Below are 20,805 nucleotides of genomic sequence, written 5' to 3'. Positions count from 1 at the left end.
CTGTAAAACAAAAAGTTAACTCTAATAATATTCTTACATCGACTCACACAAAGGTTTGAAACGTTTATTATAAGAGTGAAACAAATCCTACAAGTTAAGCACACATACAAGCAATCAAAACAACAACAGGTTCAGAAAGCAATTCTTTAGTTGATCAGTTCCCTTGCTGTTTTATTTGAAGCTTGATTCTCTCTATTTGAATGAATGAATCTTCCAAGTTGTTTGTCATATTATTATATCATACAAAAATAATTGTTGACCATTGGACAAACAACCTCGTCTGTTTCTATTGGTGAAGTACGCTGACAGCTTCATCAATGCCCTGCCATGACAACTTTACAGCTGTACTCCATAATATACCTGGACGAGAACACTCTGCAGAGGACCGGGTCCCTGCATTTATGAGGATCATCAAAACAACTGAAAGCTTATCATTTTTCCTCCTTTTGATGATGACAGACAAATCACCTCACATGAGTTGCATTCATTCAGTTCAATTCCTCCTATCACCAGTTCCCCCTGTCAACATACTCTGATTCCCCAACAGTTTACAATAAATTCCCCTTTTGACATCATTGAAAAGGAGAAACAGTAAACATACACAAGTTGCATGCAAAATTGTTGTTGACACCCAATTTTAGACCTCCACAATATAAATTAATCATTGAGCTTCTTCAATTTCTAACGATTTAAAATAATTAGTTTTATAAAAATTTTAGAAATAAAATAAAATAAACATAGTTTGCAAGTTATTTTAAATAGTTTTGTCACTTCTTTAATATATATATATATATATATATATATTTTATGATTATTCGAAAATCGTCTAAAAGAAAAAAAAGAAAAAAAAAAAAGGAGTTTATATTTTAAATTCAGGGATAGTTATAATTTTGAATTAATGAGTTTTATGAAGTTCAAAATACTTTCAAGTTATTTTTTTTAAAGTAGTTTTATCATTTTTTAATAATAAACATGTATATTTTAGCAATCACGTTATTTTATAAATATTTGAAAAGTCATCACAAAAGATTTTACATTTTAGTTAAATATTTTATTAATTTACTTTAAGTTATAGTTATAATATCGAGTTAATTGGTTTTGTAGTTGAATCAGTTAGTTTATAATTAAGTAAATTATTTCTTATTTCGTTAGGATTAAGAAGCTCATTAATTAATTTATATTAACTCATCTTGTTTAAATTTTAGTTGAATTCACCAATTAAATTCTATTAGGCTATAATTGAAACCCCATTATTTAATAACAATTCATCCCATCTTTTAAGATTAATTTTGGGCCCTTTTGTTTCACTCCAGCAGGCCCAATTCCCATTTCCAATCACAAATAAATTCCCAGCCCATTATACTCCCTCCAGCAGCCCAAATCAATTACCCCTAGCCCACTTCTTTTCCAATTCTTTTCCATTCCAACCATACCCATAAACCCAAACCCACAACAATACAATACATATAACAACAATACAATACATACGTACAGCAGTAGCAATTCCAGCCAACCCCCATCCCCTTTCCCTTCACAATTCCAACACTACAATACGATAAACAACATCCATACAGTACCAAAACAGCCCCTGCCAGCGTCTTCCTCTTCCCCAGACGCAAATCCAAAAATGTCAAAGCAACAGCAGTCCAAATCTCTGCAACAGCCGCCCATCTTAATCTTGTCATCCGGATTTCGTGGGATTTGGGTTGATTTCTTGTAAAAACGAGCAGCTCTTTGGTTCTTGAAATTTTTTGAATTGAGGATTGAGTGGGAGAATTCCTATTCTATCCTTTCCCCCGAGAATCCGAGCCCTAATTCCCCCATCTATATAATACCCCTTCTTATTCATTGTTTAGGAGGGGTTTTTTTGGTTTTTCTGGAAATTTTTCTTGAACAATTAATTTTTGCACTTGAGAAATTTGGAATGCATTTTTAGTTCTAGGTTCTGAAAGGGTCTTCGTTTAAAATCGATTTGGATATTCTGATTTCATCGCTCGAGTTTTGAAGTAAGTGGTGAAGTCGCTTTGAGCTTGTAGCCGTCCCGATTCGCTGCCCTCGAAAAGGTGAACCCCCTTTTGATTTCAACTCATTTCAGTTTGTTTTGTTGCTTCCTCGATTGACTTTGTTCTTTGCTTGGCTCATGGCTGTTGTATGATAAAAGGTTGCTTGGTTTCGAATTAATGCATATTCGTCGATTACCACTTGTTATCGTCCTTATGATTTATTACATCTTGAATAGTGCACCAGGTTACATCTACTATATGTTTTGGACGTTTTTGAGTATGTGAAATAAGTTTGAATTCATTTTTGTGTTCTCATTTCCTTTATTATTATTTTTACTATAAGTAGGCTAATTCTTGAGCATAAGTTAAGCATTTGCCTGCTGATCAGTTTCTGGTTATTTTTTATTTTTTATTTTTTTATTTTTTTTTGCTATCTTATTGGCGTTTGTTTCCCATAAATGAATCGATCTTGATGGCTTGTGGGTTCTAGACTCTTGACGTTGTAGTAGAGTGAGTATGCATAGTTATTTGATTTTTGTGCTCAAATGAACATCATCTCGTGATTTGATCAAATTAGATGATTTATGGTTTGATAATTTCTATAAGCATCTCTTTGTTATTGATTTGCCTTGGTCTTCATATTAAAGTTTTTTTTTAGTTTCCACTTGAATAGTGTATGATCCTTGTATTTTGCAAATATGTTATCTCCTCTTTGCCTTAATATGGAGTCACTTGTTTATTTGTTCAAGTCCACCATTGCTATTGATTTTCTCTATTGTGTTGGCCCCTTTGTGGATGGTAGTAGTGTTCCAACTTTTTGTTTAATGCTTGAGAGGTGTCGGTGTTTTGTTCATTGTCCATTTCACATCGCTATGGTTTTCTTCTTCATGTGTATTTTGTTTTCTTTTATATAGTATTGTTTTCTTGTTAAGAGAATAGGACTAGTGCATTCGCTTTTGTGTAACTTCCTCACTTACTTACTTTAAGGGATGTTTAAATATTGCTCATCAAAAGTTTAACAACTCCAATTTGCTTTCTGTTAGCATGAGTTTGAAATGTTTTGTTAGATAGTTGCACTAGTGTGTAGTTATTTTATTAAATTGTCAACATATATTAATTATCATATGCAAGGTAAATCCATCCGTATTGTGCTTAAGCTAGGAGTCAAATTTTTGCAAGTATGAGTCGCTTGAAATCTCAGTATGTTGGTTCATTTCATCGAATGTTTTCTCCAATATTAAATTGTCAATGGACGGTACTTATGTGTTTTGTTTTTTTTTTTGTTTTGTTTTTTATGTATGTGATCTATCGAGGAGTCCTTTGGGACTTGGGCTTCTACCCTTTGCATTACAAATGGGCCATTTAGGCCCGACGTTTTCCTTTATCAAGTCAACCAGCTTAAAGCCGACGAACAGGTCTCAAAAAGCATAAAAAGAGGTTGTATACAAGATGTATACAGCTGTATACACTTATATACAGGTCAAAAACGTAGGAATACAGGGATGAGACGAAGTATATGTGTTTGGAAGCAAGATATACATGAAAAGAGCTGATTTATATGCTCATATACACTGATATACGCCCAGTGTATCTTTATAATTGTTAATTAACTTAGTTGAATTCCCCAAAAGACGAACTATTCCTCTGTGTTGTTTTATTTCTAACAAATCTCATTTTATCAACTCTTGTATTTTCATTTGTAATCTTTAGTCAAAACTTTTTTTTATTTTATTATTTTTATTAGTTTAAAATAGTTTTTTCCATAAACCGAAGAATGACTCAAATAAAAAACAACTAATTTAGTTTCAATCCTAATTACTTGTCGCTAATTCAAATATTTCAATTAAGGTCCCATTTTCTTAAAAAATAAAAAATTGCTATTTGTTTAACTATTTTGTCAAAATTAATTTAATAATGTTAATTATTATTATAAAATACTTACTTAGTCTTTTTCTCAAAAAGGTTAGTCAATTAATAAAAAATAATTTTCATGCTTTAAATGGGTTTAAATTATTGTTTCAAAAAATGAATAAAATAAATTCCAATTAATCTAGTATTATTAATATTCTAATCACTTATTTTCAAGTCAAATATTTCATTTTGACTCCCTTTTCTCTATAAAATAAAATAAAATAAAATGTGTCATTTATTTAACTTTTTTTTAATCAAATATTGTAAGTTATTATTTTTTTTTATGTTAAATCATTATTTTCCTAAAAATAGTCAAATATATTTTTAGTCAAGTCGCAGGTCAACCGCATGTTAGCGGACACTTCGAATGCTTAAATCCTTCTCGAAGCGTAAATTGAACCTCGAACCCTCTTTGGTATTTTCAAATGATTTTTTTCTGTTTTTAAAATCTTCGAAAATTATAAGTTTTCTTAATTTCTTTAAAAAATTAAAGTGGCGACTCTTTTCTAAGTATTCTTCTCCAATTGTTTTATACTTAGAATATTTCAAAAAAAGTGATTTTTCTAAAGGTTAGTTAAATTACGGCACAACAATTGTAATAAATTCAAAGCCGTAGGCCACACAGTGCATGAATGCAGGCAGAAATAGAGCAGATAAAATCACAACAAATAGGGCAAATTGGATTATAATATCATATCACAAATTGGCCACTGAATCTAGTCAAAACAATACATTGCTAGTATAGATTGAAGATAGGGGAAAAACAAAAGACATTGAAAGAATTAAGAAAATAAACAACAGACTCATTTAGGACGGAGAGGGACGAGGAGAGAAGGACTGCAACACAAAATTCATGCGGGAATTAGCATCAACGTGTGCCTGAATGAGTTGCTTGTTGAGGGACTTGATTTCTTCATTCAGTGAGGCATTTGATTCAATCAGCCACGCATTTTCAACCCTCAATTTTTTGACTTCCTCTTTACTGTCAGAACTAGTTCCGGGTCCTTGAGAGATAGCCTGTTGAAGTTGGGTCCTAAGTCTAGCAATTTCCACATCCTTTCCACTCAAGACTACCGTGAAATCCTCCAACTCATGCTTAAGAGTGTCCTATTTTTCAAGTAGCTAAAAACGTGGGACTTGGCTTTGACCTTACCCTCAACACACTAACATTCCAGAAGTGTGGCTGTAGAGAAAGTTTGCTTTATTGTCCCTACTACTCCCCTGCCAAGAGGCACCCCAAAATGTTCAAACACATGATTCAAGAGGTACCCATAGGGTATTCCATGCTTGGCATTCTTCCAGGTCATGCCTCTATGCATATGCTTAAGCATAATTGTCACGTTCCTAAATTTACAAGTCGTAATGGAACCTATGTTCCCAACCGATAGGTAAGCCAACACAATACTTTTACCAATTCAATTCAATATTTAAGGTAGAAAGATATGCATCAACATAATATCCAAACACTAAGTCATTTATAAGTATGAAATGCGAAAACCTAAAATACCACCCCAAAGATTTAGTTTCATAATTACAAGAGCTTCTAAAGTCAATACAAGTCTCTAATTATTTAACAAGTCCAAACATAAGCAATACCCTATCACGATACCAACGCGACCTAATACATGAGATAGATTAAGGTATGTGCCACATAATATCCAAGCAGTTCACCACAACTCCAAGATAATCCAAACTCAGATTAAAGCTTCAAGAAATGCGCTCAAATTCGAATACAATCTACACCACAAAAGAGTATGTTACACCCCATATCTGAAAAAATGAAAAGAAGCAACTTTGGGGAAAATGCAGGTGCCAACCATGAGAGTCCTCCCACGGCCTATGGGTAGGACCACATACCATAGGTGTGGTTCATGGATGGCCCTGCACAAGATGGTCTAGTAGCTCAGAACCACGACCTGACCCCCAGAATGTAGGTCAGACCACGGTCTGTGGTCAGGGCCCATGGTTCGAGACCTTAAAGATCAAGTCTCTGACCCCCAAATGACGGTCCATTAGGACAGGCCATGGATTAGACCACTTTCCGTCGGCTGGGGTCTATGGATGGTCATCTTTCAGTTATTTTTTAGGGGCAGTTGGGTCTTTTCCTAATTAATTAGTTTCAATAATATGTCGGTTTGACTACATTTAAAATCCCTATATAAGTCTTTTTACACCCAAATTAGACTCAATTAGTTTATTCTTCCAAATTCACAAAAGAAAACCAATTCCACTTAAATATTCTCTCTCTAGAAACTTGAAGAAGAAGAAGGATTTACCTAGGGTTTCAAGATAAGGAGAAATTGTCCATTGAATATACACAATTGGACTTGAGGTATGGTAGCTATCATCCATGGGTTCCTTCCACCCACGAAGTCCCCAAATTCCTCTATTTCAAATGGTAGGATTCCCCAATTAGCTAGGGTTTTCCTCAAGTATCATGGGTTCTTTTGATTATTGATCTTAATGTTTGAATTATGTTTAAATATGCATGAATTGATGATTTACAATGCTTTTACGATGTTTCCCCTATGAACCCATGAAACCCCCATGTTTTCCAAATTGTGATATCATTGAGTTGGGTTGTTGATTATGAAAGACGAGTTTTATGATTCTAAAGCGTGAAGTAATAGAATTACATGAAATTATGATAAAATCCCTATATAATGTTAGAATTCTAGATTTGGTGATTGGAGGTAGCTTTGAACCTTGAAAGGGCAAAGTATGAAGTTATTCATGATCTTATGAAACCTATGTAGATGTTTTAAGGGTGCTTTGAGGGCAAAGTGCCAATGTTGTTAATATTGTTGTGTTATTGAAAGGTTATTCTCATAAAATACTTACAACTATGATGTGAAAGGTTTTCTCACATAGAAAGGATTCTTAGGTTGAAAGGCTATTCTCACCTAATTGAATAAGAGCTATCCAATGAACTAGCTTGGATTGACAAGATGACATGTCTTTCCATGAATAATGAGAATAAGTTAGAAATGCTATTCCTTGGGAATTAAGCTTAGCACCGAGTGGATATTGACATTGAGATGGAAGCTCTTCCGTCAGTAGAGGTCTAGTTTTTAAAAGAAGTCTCATGAGATGGAAGCTCTTCCGTCAGTAGAGGTCGGGTTTCTAGAAGCAATCTTTTTATCTCGTAACTATGTGCCCCCATACGTTTATTAGCTAGTGGTTCCACTTAAGCTAGATATTCATGGTTCTACCTTATGCAAGTAAAACACCCCTTTTCGGTGTGGGAGACAACATGTGATCATGTTTTAGCTCACATGGTCTCTATGTCGGTTAAGGATAATTCTCCCATAACAAGTTGACTAATGAACTAAAGTTACTTAAAGAAGTTTCTCATATGTGCTTAAAGACTTAAAGATGATTTCGCTTGCATTGACCATGATGTTATTACCTATGTTTTCCAGCTACCTGTATCATGATGTTTAAACTTGTTAAATTGCATATCATGAAATGAAATGTCCTTTTTAGCATATTTTAAATGTTTTTATGCATAGCTATCATACTTGGTGCATTTTCGTACTAACGCATACTCTTGCCTACATTTTTCTCAAATGTAGGGTCTGATAGGCAGGGTTTCCATTCTAGTGGCTAGATCTTGGACTTTGATCTCTTTCCGAGCTTGGTGAGTCCTCATAGTTCGAGGATGGATTTTCCTTATTGTAGTTTCACTTTCGTATTTCCTTTTTGAACATGATGTATGGGCTAGGCCCAGTTTTATTTGATTGTAATAGATGGTGATGTTGAGACATGAGTTAGACTTCCGCTTTCCTATAAAGATGTTTTGGACTTAAATGTTGTTTTACTATTTATTGTTCTAATGCTTTATGTTATGATATGCTAAGTTGCTTATATGGAGTCCTTAGGAGTTCTATATGCCATGTTACATCTAGGGGGTACCTCTGGGTCGTGACAGACTTAGTAATTAGAGCACAAGGTTTAGAATGATCCTAGGATGATGTCTCATAAGCCACGTCTAGTATAGTCTTGTTCATGAGTGTGAAGCGCGCCACATTTATGAATGAGAGGCTACAAGATGATTAGGAAACTCCACTTCTTTCATTACTCTTAAGTCATTCCATAGAGTTTAACTCTATAAAGTTTCTCTTCTAATACTTAGCTTATGCTCTTTAGGATATGTCTTCTCGAAGGGCTTATACTAGAAGGAATGCGAGGAGAACGTGGAACAAAGAGCCCCTCCTCAAGCTTCGATAGATCTTTCGACTGAGAATACGATACATGTGGAGGTTAGGTCGGCTTTTCAAATATTGGAACAAGCTTTGGCAATTCAAGCCAATAGAGAGGTTGTAGCTCTTATGAATCCTAATGTGAATTGGGCGGCTTCAAGAGTGAGGGATTTTGTAAGGAAGAACCCTTTGGAATTTTATGGCTCCAAAGTGGAGGAAGATACTCAAAGGTTTATTGACGAGGTCTATAAGGTACTTACTATTATGGGGGTGACTCCGGAGGAGAAGGCGGAGTTAGCCGCTTACCAATTGAAAGATGTTGCTCAAGTGTGGTATGATCAATTAAAGGTAAGAGAGACCACTTGGAGCGGGTCCCGTAGAGTGGGAAGTGTTTAAATCGGTGTTTCTTGATAGGTTCTTTCCCCTTGAGTTAAGAGAAATAAAGGTGCAAGAGTTCATTAACCTTCGTTAAGGAAGTATGAGTGTTAGGCAGTACGCTTTAAAGTTCACCCAACTATCTAAGTATGCTCCAACTATGGTGGCGGATTCGAGGTCTAAGATGAGTAAGTTTGTAACGGGCGTGTCCGACATGGTAGAAAAAGAATGTCGTACGACAATGCTCCTTCATGATATGAATATCTCACGTCTTATGGTGTACGCCCAACAAATTGAGGAATCAAAACTTAAGGAGTTAAAAGATCAATTGAAGGACTTGTTGGATAAGGGTTTCATCCGATCGAGTATCTCTTAGCGTGATCCCATGTTGTTTGTTAGAAAGAAAGATGGGTCTCTTAAGATGTGCATTGATTATCACCAATTGAATAAAGTGACCATTAAGAACAAGTATTCTCTTCCAAGAATTGATGCCTTGTTTGACCAACTTCAAGGGGCTAGATATTTCTGTAAGATTTATCTTCGTTCGTGTTATCACCAATTGAGGGTGAGAGGGGATGATATTCCAAAGAAGGCTTTTCAAACCCGGTACGGTCACTATGCATTTTTGGTTATGTCGTTTGGGTTGACTAATGCTCCGACGACATTTATGGATTTGATGAATAGAGTGTTTAGACAATACCTTGATATGTTCGTAATTGTGTTTATTGATGATATGTTGATCTATTCTAGGAGCGAGAATGAGCATGCAGACCATTTGAGAATTGTGTTGCAGGTTCTTAAGGACCAACAACTTTTTGCTATGTTTAGCAAGTGTGAATTTTGGTTAAAGTCCGTAGCTTTCCTTGGTCAAATTGTGTCAAGTAAGGGAATTGAGGTAGATCCTAAGAATACACATGCGTTCAAGAATTGTCCTTGGCCTCTAACTCCTTCTGACATTAGAAGCTTTTTCGGTTTGACCAGATACTATAGAAGGTTTGTTGAGGGATTTTCTTCCATTGCTTCTCCTTTGAAGACTTTGACTCAAAATAAGGCTAAGTTTGTGTGGTCGGAAGCTTGTGAGAAAAATTTCCAAGAGTTGAAGGATAGACTTACTTCCGCTCCGGTGTTGACCTTACCGAAAGGAAGGATGGTTTTGTGGTGTATTGTGATACCTCTATAGTTGGGTTGGGATGTGTACTTATGCAAAATGGTAAGGTGATTTCCTATGCTTCAAGGTAACTTAAGATGCATGAGAAGAATTATCCTACCCATGACCTTGAGTTAGCGGCGATTGTGTTTGCCTTAAAAATATGGAGGCATTATTTGTATGGGGTCCATGTGGATGTTTTCACCGATCATAAGAGTCTACAATATGTTGTTAGTCAAAAGAACTTGAATCTTCGCCAAAGAAGGTGGCTAGAACTCTTGAAGGATTATGACATGAGTGTCCTTTATCACTTGGTAAAGCTAATGTGGTAGCGGATGCCCTTAGTAGATTGTTAATGGGTAGTGTGGCTCATGTAGATGAAGAAAAGAAAGAGTTGGTTCGTGATGTTCATAGGTTGGCTCGACTAGGTGTTCAACTAGTGGATTTCACCAAGGGTGGTGTCATGGCCCATAATGGTTTTGAATCATCCTTTGTGATGGATGTGAAGTCTAAGCAAGGTCTTGACATTATTTTGGTGGAATTGAAGGAAGCAATGCTTAAAAAGTCTATTGAGGTTTTCTCCCAAGGGGGAAATGAGGTGCTTAGGTATCAATGTCAGTTATGTGTTCCAAATGTTGATGACTTGAGGGAACAAATTTTAGAGGAAGCCCGTAGTTCTTGATGTTCTATTCACTCGGGAGCCACCAAGATGTATCATTATCTACGGGAAGTCTATTGGTGGAATGGAATGAATAAAGATATTGCGAGATTTGTGGCCAAGCGTCCTAATTGTCAACAAGTGAAAGTTGAGCACCAAAGGCTGGGAGGTTTGTCCCAAGATATTGCTATTCTTACTTGGAAGTGGGAAGATGTGAATATGGACTTTATTATAGGGTTGCCACGTAGTCAGCGACAACATGACTTAATTTGGGTCATTATAGATTGGATGACAAAATCAGCTCATTTCCTCCCCGTCAAGGTTTCTTTTTCGTCGAAAGACTATGCTAAGTTGTATATAAGTGAAATGGTGAAGTTGCATGGAGTTCTTTTATCTATTATTTCTGATCGTGGTACCCAATTCACTTCTCACTTTTGGAAGTCATTTCAAAAAGGTCTTGGCACTAAGGTTAAGCTTAGTACGAATTTTCATCCCCAAACCGATGGGCAAGCGGAGCTTACCATCCAAACATTGAAAGTTATGTTAAGGGCATGTGTAATAGACTTCAAGGGTAATTGGGATGACCACTTGCCATTGATAGAGTTTCCCTACAATAATAACTATCACTCAAGTATCAGTATGGTTCCCTTTGAAGTCTTGTATGGTAGGAGATGTAGATCTCCCATTGGTTGGTTTGAGGTAGGTGAAGTTTCCCTATTAGGTCCCAAATTGGTCTATGAAGCCATTGACAAGGCCCGACTCATTAGAGAGAGGTTGAGGATAGATCAAAGTAGACAAAAATCTTATGCCGATGTGAGAAGAAGGGGCCTAGAATTTGAGGTTAATGATTGGGTCTATAAAAAAATCTCACCCATGAAGGGTGTGATGAGGTTTGGCAAGAAAGGGAATCTTAGTCCCCGCTATGTAGGCCCATACCAAATTTTGAGGTGTATTGGTAAGGTTGCCTATGAGTTAGACTTGCCAAATGAGTTGTCATCGGTGCATTCAGTTTTCCATGTCTCTATGCTTAAGAAGTGTGTTGGAGATCCGACATTCATAATTTCCCTAGAAGGGCTGAGAGTTAATGAAAGTCTCTCTTATGAGGAAGTTTCGATTGAGATCTTGGACCGGCAAGTCAAAAAGTTGAGAAACAAGGAAGTTGCCTCCGTGAAGGTGCTATGGAGGAATCATTTAGTTGAGGGTTCTACTTGGTAGGCCGAGGCCGATATGAAGTCTCGATATATTCATCTCTTTCCTTCTACTCCTACTCTTGCTTGAGGTAATGAGTTCCTCTTGGCTTGTTTTAAGTGTTGGGAGTCATGTGTGATTTATGTGTTTCCATGATTTCCTTATGATTATGCATGTTCATGTGAAAGCTTAAGTTTTGAAAGAAATGACTTGTATGATTTAGTTTCCCTCATGTTGTTGTGCATTGAGTATGAATTTCCTATAGACTTCATGAGATGATTGTTGAACATGCATAAGCTAAGCACTTTGAGAATGAATTGCATAAAGGCTCTATGAGATTGTATTGAGCATGCTTTTAGTTTGGCGAAGGTAGTTCCTCCTTAGATATGAGAAATTTTGGATTTCCTGCATATTGGGTTGCTAGATGTAGTTCCTACTTCCTTTTTGATGCATTTGAGTATAATGAGTTTGGAGTTGATGTTTTCTCCTTATTTATGTGCATTGCATACATAATGGGCTGATAGAGTTAGTTCACCCTTCTTTTGATGTTTTGAGAATGTCTTAGCTTGGAGTCGATAGTTCCTCTTTAGTTGTATGCATTGCATCGTAGGTTGGGTTTGTAACATCTCGCAAATTGAAAGAACTAGAAAGAGCTAGAATTAGAAAGAGCGATTTTGGGAAATAATAAAATCTGGAAAAAATTGGTTAAGTTAAGTTTGAGTTTTTGGTTAACTTCAAACAACCATAACTCCTAGCTCAGGATGAGTTAGGTGTGCTTCCAGATATCGTAAGAAAGATCTAGGAATAATCTTTCCAACGTCTCCAAGTTTACACGATTCTCAGTTCATATAAGTGAGTTATGCTTATTGGAAGTTGGGCTGTTCAAATAAGGAAAGTTCAATCCGGATTTTAGAAGAGCATTATGGTCTTTTCACCACCCAATTAATTAATTTCATTTTTGGTAATTAAGTTAGGGTCTCAAATTTACTTTCGTTCTTGAATTGGGATGAGATGGAGAATTTTCTTGAGTTTGTAGAGTCGATTATTAGAGTTGTTTGAGTTATACTCTTGTGTATATGTTGTGGGTACCTGAATCTAAAGTGATATTGAGAAAAAGAACCGAGTTTAGGCGAATTGGGGTTTGAAAATGAAGAAGGAACAAGTCGGGAAAATCTGGGTACCAGGTCCGTGTCGCGGACCTGTTCCTTAGGATTGACAAAATTTTCTCTGTGTCGAGGAGTGGTCACAGACAGTTCTGTCTCAAAATTTATTTCGGGACCAAATAATTAAATGCATCTCCGGGTCGCGAACTTGCTTCCAGACAGTGATTTCTTGATCTTTTCTCATGTTTAACTATCTTAAAACACTCCTAAACATCATGAGATCTTTCCTATCACAAATCACAATCCTTGAATCCATAATTCAATTCAAGGAAAGTCAAGAGTCAAAGTCAAGAGAAGTTAAGAGTAATGTCATGAGAAGTTAAAAGCCAAGTCAAGAGAAGTTCATAAAGTTTTCAAAAAGTCTTTTACAAATGTTTTAACTTTGTTTTAAGACTTGAGTTTTGAGTTGAGTAAAGACTAAAGTTTGTAGTTCATTTCTTCAAAAGAGTATAGCGGGACTATGTATTCCCAAAGAGTAAATGTTTTCACATTTAAAGAAGAAAGGAAATCTTGATTTCCAAAAGAGCTTTTTGAGCTAGTTTTCAGTAAAGAGTAAGAGTAAAGTTCATTATTTAAAGATTATACGAGAACTAAGTATTCCCAAGAGTTAAAATGTTTTCACATTTGAGCAAGAAAGGAAACTGAGATTTCCAAGAGAGCTTTTAAGCTAAGTTTTGAGTAATTATCTCAAATCAAAGAAGAGTTTGTTTACAAACATATGAGCTAAGTATATTTTGAGAGTAGTATTGAGCACTGATATGAGGAGGAGCTTGAGTTCAGATAACTCACGTCTCCATAAACCATGTAGCCATCATGGGTAGTAAATGATCATACTTTTTAGATGACTCCTTAAGATGCTTTTAGCATTGATTAGTGGATCCACTTAGTTAAGCGTTCTATATGACAGCAAAGTATAGAAATGTTTTGATAGCGTGGGCAAGAAGTTGTATCACCACTTTGGCTCATAGTGGTGGTGGTCGGTTAAAGAAACTCCAACAGAAACTATATTACTTTATTATATGAGTAAAGTTGAGTTTGTTATTGCATTTTATTTAACAAACTAAGTTGATTTCTACTGTTTTAAAGGCTTTCTATATATTGCATGTGTTTTATTGCTTTATATTGAGTTAAGTTATTCGGGAGTTGAGTAAAGCCAAGGTAAGTGTTTCTTTCAGATTCTTTTCAAGCTTAAGTTATGTTTATCATTCCAACTCGCATACTCGTATATTCAATGTACTGATGCTAGTTGGCTTGCATATTATTATGATGCAGACGGAGGTAACCAAGATCAATATCCAGCGTATCGTTGATCCAGTTATGTACTCAGAGTCTGGTGGTGAGCCTCTTTGCTTTTCGGAGGATCCCTTTTATTGATTTCAATATTTAGTTCATTAGGATGTTGTGGGTCTTTTCCCGACATCCATCTCAGTTATCCGAGGCTTCATAGATAGACAGAAAGTTAGTTCATTTGTCTTTACTTTGTTATTGGCTTATGTTCATATTTGAGTTGCCACTTTGGTTAAGTTAAATGTTTATTTCTAAAACATTATGAGTTTAGTTTGAGACAATTGAGTTATCTTGCATTTGCGTTCTTTTCATAATGCTTAAAGTCTTCCGCTGAATAAGTAAGCCAGGCCAATGGTTCGCTTGGGGCCATCAATGGTTCTCGAGTGCCAATCCCGCCTAGGGTGTAGGCTCGGGCCGTGAAAACTTGATATCATATACCAGAGTTCAAAGGTCCTATGGAGTCTATGAAGCCATGTCTGTAGAATCCTAATTATCGGTGTGAAATGTGCCATATCTATAATTAAGAGGCTGCAACATTTAGGAATTACCTCACTTCTTTCATATTCATTTCGTGCGATAGAGTTCATCTCTATACAGTTTCTTTCTAACTCGTGCTTGCGCGTAACCGAAGTTGAGTTAGGCTATTTTGAGAGTTCTTTCATAGGGCGTTTCTTTTCCCGTGAGCTAAGAGAAGCATATAGATGGTTGCCGACATGAGGAGCATGATGAGTTTATTCATTGTTGTCTTGCCTCGTCTGTCAGATAAGGAAAGTAAGGCAGCCATGCTAATAGGTGACATGGACATAGTAAGGCTGATGATCCCTGTGCAATAAGTTGAGGAGGACAAGCTGAGGGATAGCGAAGAGTTTAAGAATAAGAGGGCTAAGACATCATAGAATGAGTCCGGGCAGCAAAAGAGTAATGTGAACGGGTCTTCTTTCCAACATAAGCAGAAAGGACCTGCTCTATCATCTGCTAGTGCACCTGCACCAAGGAACAAATGTGAGTACAATAGTCAGAATTCCAGAACTTCAGAGCTAGACCTGCACTTTCGCAAGGTAGTAAAGCACAAGGGGGTACTAAGACTCCTACATGTGCTAAGTGTGGTAGTATCCACTCAGGGATGTGTACAATAGTCAGAATTCCAGAACTTCAGAGCTAGACCTGCACTTTCGCAAGGTAGTAAAGCACAAGGGGGTACTAAGACTCCTACATGTGCTAAGTGTGGTAGTATCCACTCAGGGATGTGTAGTGATGACTCCACTAGTTGCTTCAAGTGTGGCCAGAATGATCATTTTATGAGAGAATGTCCTTAGAGAAGACAGAGTAATGGTAGTGGGGGTAATAGAGCTCAGTCTTCTTCAGTTGCCCCACCAGATAGAGCTGCATCTAGATGAGCTACTTCAAGGGCAGGCGGATAAGGAAACCGTCTTTATACTATCGCTAGTTACCGAAAGCAAGAGGATTCGCCAGATGTTGTCACTAGTATGATCCAAGACTTCAATTTTGATGTTCCTGAGCAAATTTTTGAGCCTTCACAATTTCTACACCTGATGGTGAGTCTATTCTAGCAGAAAGAGTCTATCGTGATTGTTTTGTTTTCGTCAATCACAAGAGTACCATGGCTGACTTAGTTGAGTTAGACATGGTAGATTTTGATGTCATTCTAGGTATGGACTGACTTCCTGCCTTTTATGAGTCAATATATTGTAGAACTCGAGTAGTCAGGTTCAAGTTTCCCAGTGAGCCAGTTATAGAGTGGAAGAGCAGTTCAGTAGTGCCTAAGGGCCGTCTTATTTCTTACCTTAAGGCAAGAAATTTAGTTCCCTAGGGGAGTGTCTATCACTTAGTCCGAGTTAATTACTCTAGTGTTGAGATACCTCATATTCAGTTAGTTTCAGTAGTAAAAGAGTTTCCAGAAGTCTTTCCAGATGATCTTCGCAGAGTCCCTCTTGAGAGAGAAATAACTTCGATATAGATATTCTTCCTGATACTTGTCCTTTATCTATTCCGCCATATAGAATGGCACCAACAGAGTTGAAAGAGTTAAAAGAGTAGGTGAAAGATCTTTTAGAGAAAGGTTTCATTCGACCAAGTATCTCTCTTTGGGGTGCTCTAGTCCCATTTGTGAGAATGAAAGATGGTTCCCTTAGGATGTGTATATATTATCGTCAGTTGAACAGGGTTACCATCAAGAACTAGTATCCTCTTCCATGAATTGATGATCTTTTCGATCAGCTTCAGGGTGCTACTTTTTTCTCTAAGATAGACCTCAGGTTTGGGTACCATCAGTTGAAAGTAAGGGAATGTGATATTCCCAAGACAGCATTCAGGACCCGTTATGGTCATTATGAGTTCTTAGTTATGTCCTTTGGTTTGACCAATGTGCCTGCAACATTCATGGACCTTATTTAGATATGTTTGTTATCGTCTTCATTGATGACATACTAATCTATTCAAGGAATGAAGAAGATCATGCTAGTCATCTCAGAATAGTTCTCCAAATTATAAAGTATAGAGAGTTGTATGCCAAGTTCTCTAAATGCGAGTTTTGGCTTGAGTCTGTGGCATTCTTAGGCCACATTGTGTCTGGAGAGGGAATTAAAGTTGATACTCAGAAAATAGAGGTAGTGCAAAATTGTCCTAGACCCATATCTCCAAGTGATATTAGGAGTTTCTTGGGTTTGGCTGGCTATTATAAAAGGTTCGTAGAGGGATTCTCGTCTATTTCATCCCCTTTAACCAAGTTAACTCAGAAAACAATGAAGTTTCAATGGTCTGGATCTTGTGAGAAAAGCTTTCAGGTATTGAAAAAGAGGTTGACTATTGCCCAATTTTAACCTACCAGAAGGTACGCAAGGTTTTGTTGTGTACTGTGATGCATCTAGAGTTGGTTTGGGTTGTGTGAGAATGCAAAATGGCAAAGTTGTAACTTGTGCCTCCATTTGAAGGTTCATGAGAAGAATTACCCAACCTATGATCTAGAGTTGGCTGCCGTAGTATTTGCTTTGAAAATATGGCGCCATTATCTTTATGGTGTTCATGTGGATGTGTTCACCGATCACAAGAGTCTTCAATATGTGTTTAGTCAGAAAAAGCTTAATCTTAGATAGAGGAGGTCGTTAGAATTACTCAAAGATTATGACATGAGTATTCTTTATCACCCAGGTAAGGCTAATGTTGTTGCTGATGCCTTGAGTAGATTATCTATGGGTAGTACCGCCAATTTTGAGGAAGATAAGAAAGAGTTAGCAAAATAGGTGCATAGACTTGCACGACTAGGAGTTCGACGAATGGATTCCATAGAAGGAGGAGTAGTGGTGATGAATGGGGTTAAATCATCATTAGTGTCAGAAGTAAAAGAGAAGGAAGACCAAGATCCTATTTTTTTTATTGAATTAAAGAAAAGTGTTCATAAGCAAAAAGTGATGGCTTTTGAACAAGGGGGGGATGGTGTTTTGAAGTATCAAGGTGGATTGTATGATTGATTTCAAGGGTAATTGGGATGATCACGCACCTCTCATTGAGTTGTTTACCACAATAGTTACCATTCTAACATCCAGATGGCTCCTTACGAAGCTCTTTATGGGAGAAGATGCTGATCTCCTATTGGATGGTTTGAAGTTGGTGAAGCTGGGTTAAAAGGACCACACTTAGTTCATCAAGCTATGGAGAAAATGAAAGTCATCCAAAGAGAGGTTGAAAACGGTGCAGAGTCGTCAGAAATCCCACACTGGTGTTAGGAGAAGGGAGTTAAAGTTTGAAGTAGATGATTGGGTACATCTTAAAGTTTCACCCATGATGGTTGTTATGATATTTTATAAGAAGGGGAAACTTAGTCCCCGGTATATTGGACCTTATAGAATGTTGAAAAGGGTTGGTAATGCAGCTTATGAGTTGGAGCTACCATAAGAGATAGCAACGGTTCATTCGGTGTTTCGTATTTCCATGTTGAAGAAGTGCATGGGAGATCCTTCACTTATAATACCAACGGAAGATATTGGGATCAAGGATAACTTATCTTATGAAGATATTCCGGTTCAGATTCTAGATCACCAAGTTCGCAAGCTGAGGACTAAAGAAGTAGCATCAATCAATGTTCTTTGGAGAAACCAGTTTGTTGAGGAAGCTACTTGGGAAGCTGAGGAAGATATGAAGAAGAGATATCCACATCTCTTTAAAACCGGAGAAATTCCAGAACAAGGTACTAATTCTCTTCTTAGTACTCTTTAATTTATAAGTTAGCGTGCTGTAATTGCATTGCTTGTTGGATGTTTGAGCTGAATGTTACATGTTACACCCTTAGCCTACTAAGAGTAATCTCATTCGAGGACGAATATTCACAAGGGGGAGATATTGTAACATCTCGCATATTGAAAGAACTAGAAAGAGCTAGATTTAGAAAGAGTGATTTTTGGAACTAACAAAAATCTAGAAAAAATAGGTAAAGTTAAGTTAAGTTTGAGTATTTGGTCAACTTCAAACGACCATAACTCCTAGATCAGGATGAGTTAGGTGTATTTCAAAATATTGTGAAATAATCTTTCCAATGCCACCGAGTTTGCGCGATTCCGAGTTCGTATGAGTGATTTATGCTCATTGGAAGTTGGGCTGTTCAAATAAGGAAAGTCCAATCCGGATTTTAGAAGGGCATTATGGTCTTTTCACCACCCAATTAATTAATTTCGTTTGTGGTAATTAAGTTGGGGTCTAAACTGATTGGATTCACTTTAAGCTTTTGAGAAACAAGTTAGGGTTTTGAGAGAAGAGAAAAGAAGAGGAGAAAAGAGGAGAAGGAGCAAGGAATCGTCAAGTTCTTGAAGCTAGGCTCGTGGATTTCGTCAAGGGGTGATCCATACGAAGTATGTGAGTTCACACAGTGTTGGGTTCCTTAACCCACGCGCCAAACAAGTTTAATTTAGTGTGAATTCTTCCTAAAAAGTTGAAAGTTTGAATGTTCTTGAAATGTGTTCTCGAATTTACTTTCGTTCTTGAATTGGGATGAGATTGAGAAGTTTCTTGAGATTGTAGATTCGATTATTAGAGTTGTTTGAGTTAGATTCTTGTGTATATGTTGTGGGTACATGAATCTAAAGAGATATTAAGAAAAAGAATCGAGTTTAGGTGAATTGGGGTTAGAAAATGAAGAAGGAAAAAGTCGGGCAAATTTGGGCACCAGGTCCGCGTCGCGGACCTGTACCTCTAAATTGATAAAATTTTCTCCGCATCGAGGAGTGGTCACGGACCGTTCTGCCTCAAATTTATTTTGCAACCAAATAATTAAATGCATTATCACGTCGGAAACTTGCTTCATTACCGTGATTTCTTGATCTTTTCTCATGTTTAACTATCTAAAAACACTCCTAAACATCATGGGATCTTTCCTATCACAAATCACAATCCTTGAATCCATAATTCAATCCAAGGAAAGTTAAATGTCAAAGTCAAGAGAAGTTAAGAGTCAAGTCAAGAGAAGTTAAGAGCCAAGTCAAGAGAAGTTCATAAAGTTTTCCAAAAGTCTTTTACAAATGTTTTAACTTTGTTTTAAGACTTGAGTTTTGAGTTGAGTAAAGAGTAAAGTTTGAAGTTCATTTCTTCAAAAGAGTATATCGGGACTATGTATTCCCAAAGAGTAAATGCTTTCACATTTGAAGAAGAAAGGAACCTTGATTTTCAAAAGAGCTTTTGAGCTAGTTTTCAGTTAAGAGTAAGAGTAAAGTTCATTCTTCAAAGATTATATGGGAACTAAATTCCCAAGAGTTAAAATGTTTTCACATTTGAGCAAGAAAGGAAACTGAGATTTCCAAGAGAGCTTTTAAGCTAAGTTTTTGAGTAATTATCTCAAACCAAAGAAAGAGTTTTGTTTTTACAAAAATATGAGCTAAGTATATTTTGGGAGTAGTATTGAGCACCGATATGGGGAGGAGTTTGAGTTCAGATAACTCACGTCTCCATAAACCATGTAGCCATCATTGGTAGTAAATGATCATACTCTTTAGATGACTCCTGATTATGCTTTTAGTATAGACTAGTGGATCCACTTAGTTAAGCATTCTATATGACGGCAAAGTATAGGAAATTTCTGGCAGCATGGGCAAGACGTTTTATCACCACTTAGGCTCATAGTGGTGGTTGTCGGTTAGAGAAACTTCCACAGAAACTATATTACTTTTTATATGAGTAAAGTTGAGTTTGTTATTACATCTTCTTTAACGAATTAAGTTGTTTTCTACTGTTTTAAAGGCTTTCTATATAATGCATGTGTTTTATTGCTTTATATTGAGTTAAGTTATTCAGGAGTTGAGTAAAGCCAAGGTAAGTGTTTCTTTCAGATTATTTTCAAGCTTAAGTTATGTTTAGCATTCCAACTTACATACTTGTACATTCAATGTATTGATGCCAGTTGGCCTGCATATTATTATGATGCAGATGCAGGTAACCAGGATCAGCATCCAGCGCTTCGTTGATCCAATTGAGCACTTAGAGTCTGGTGGTGAGTGAAATGACCCAAAAAGTTCTTAAAAATGTGCTTCGGAAGTTACCGGAAACTTGTTTAGCTATATATATAAAAATCCGTTTCGTTTTTTGAAAATCCGACTTCATATTCTTGTTTAGGGGGTCAAATTGAGTGAGAAATGGGTCTAACCCAAATTTTAGAGCAACCGTATCAAAATCCGAAATTTCCAAGTGAAGCCTTTTCGAGGGTCTACTTTGGAGGGTCATATCTCCTAGCACACAAATTATTTGGGTGGCCAATAATATATCCATGGAAATCCCTTTGAGTTAGCTACCTAACGCACTTCGTTTCACCTCATTCGGAGTTCGGACGAAGAAGTTATGCCCATTTTCGTAAAATCGGTCCGGCAGAAAA

The sequence above is a fragment of the Solanum tuberosum genome, unplaced genomic scaffold (genome assembly GCF_000226075.1).
Source record: "Solanum tuberosum cultivar DM 1-3 516 R44 unplaced genomic scaffold, SolTub_3.0 scf00486, whole genome shotgun sequence".
NCBI lineage: Eukaryota > Viridiplantae > Streptophyta > Magnoliopsida > Solanales > Solanaceae > Solanum > Solanum tuberosum.
The sequence above is the reverse complement of the archived record's forward strand: the minus strand, read 5'-3'. Positions refer to the sequence as shown.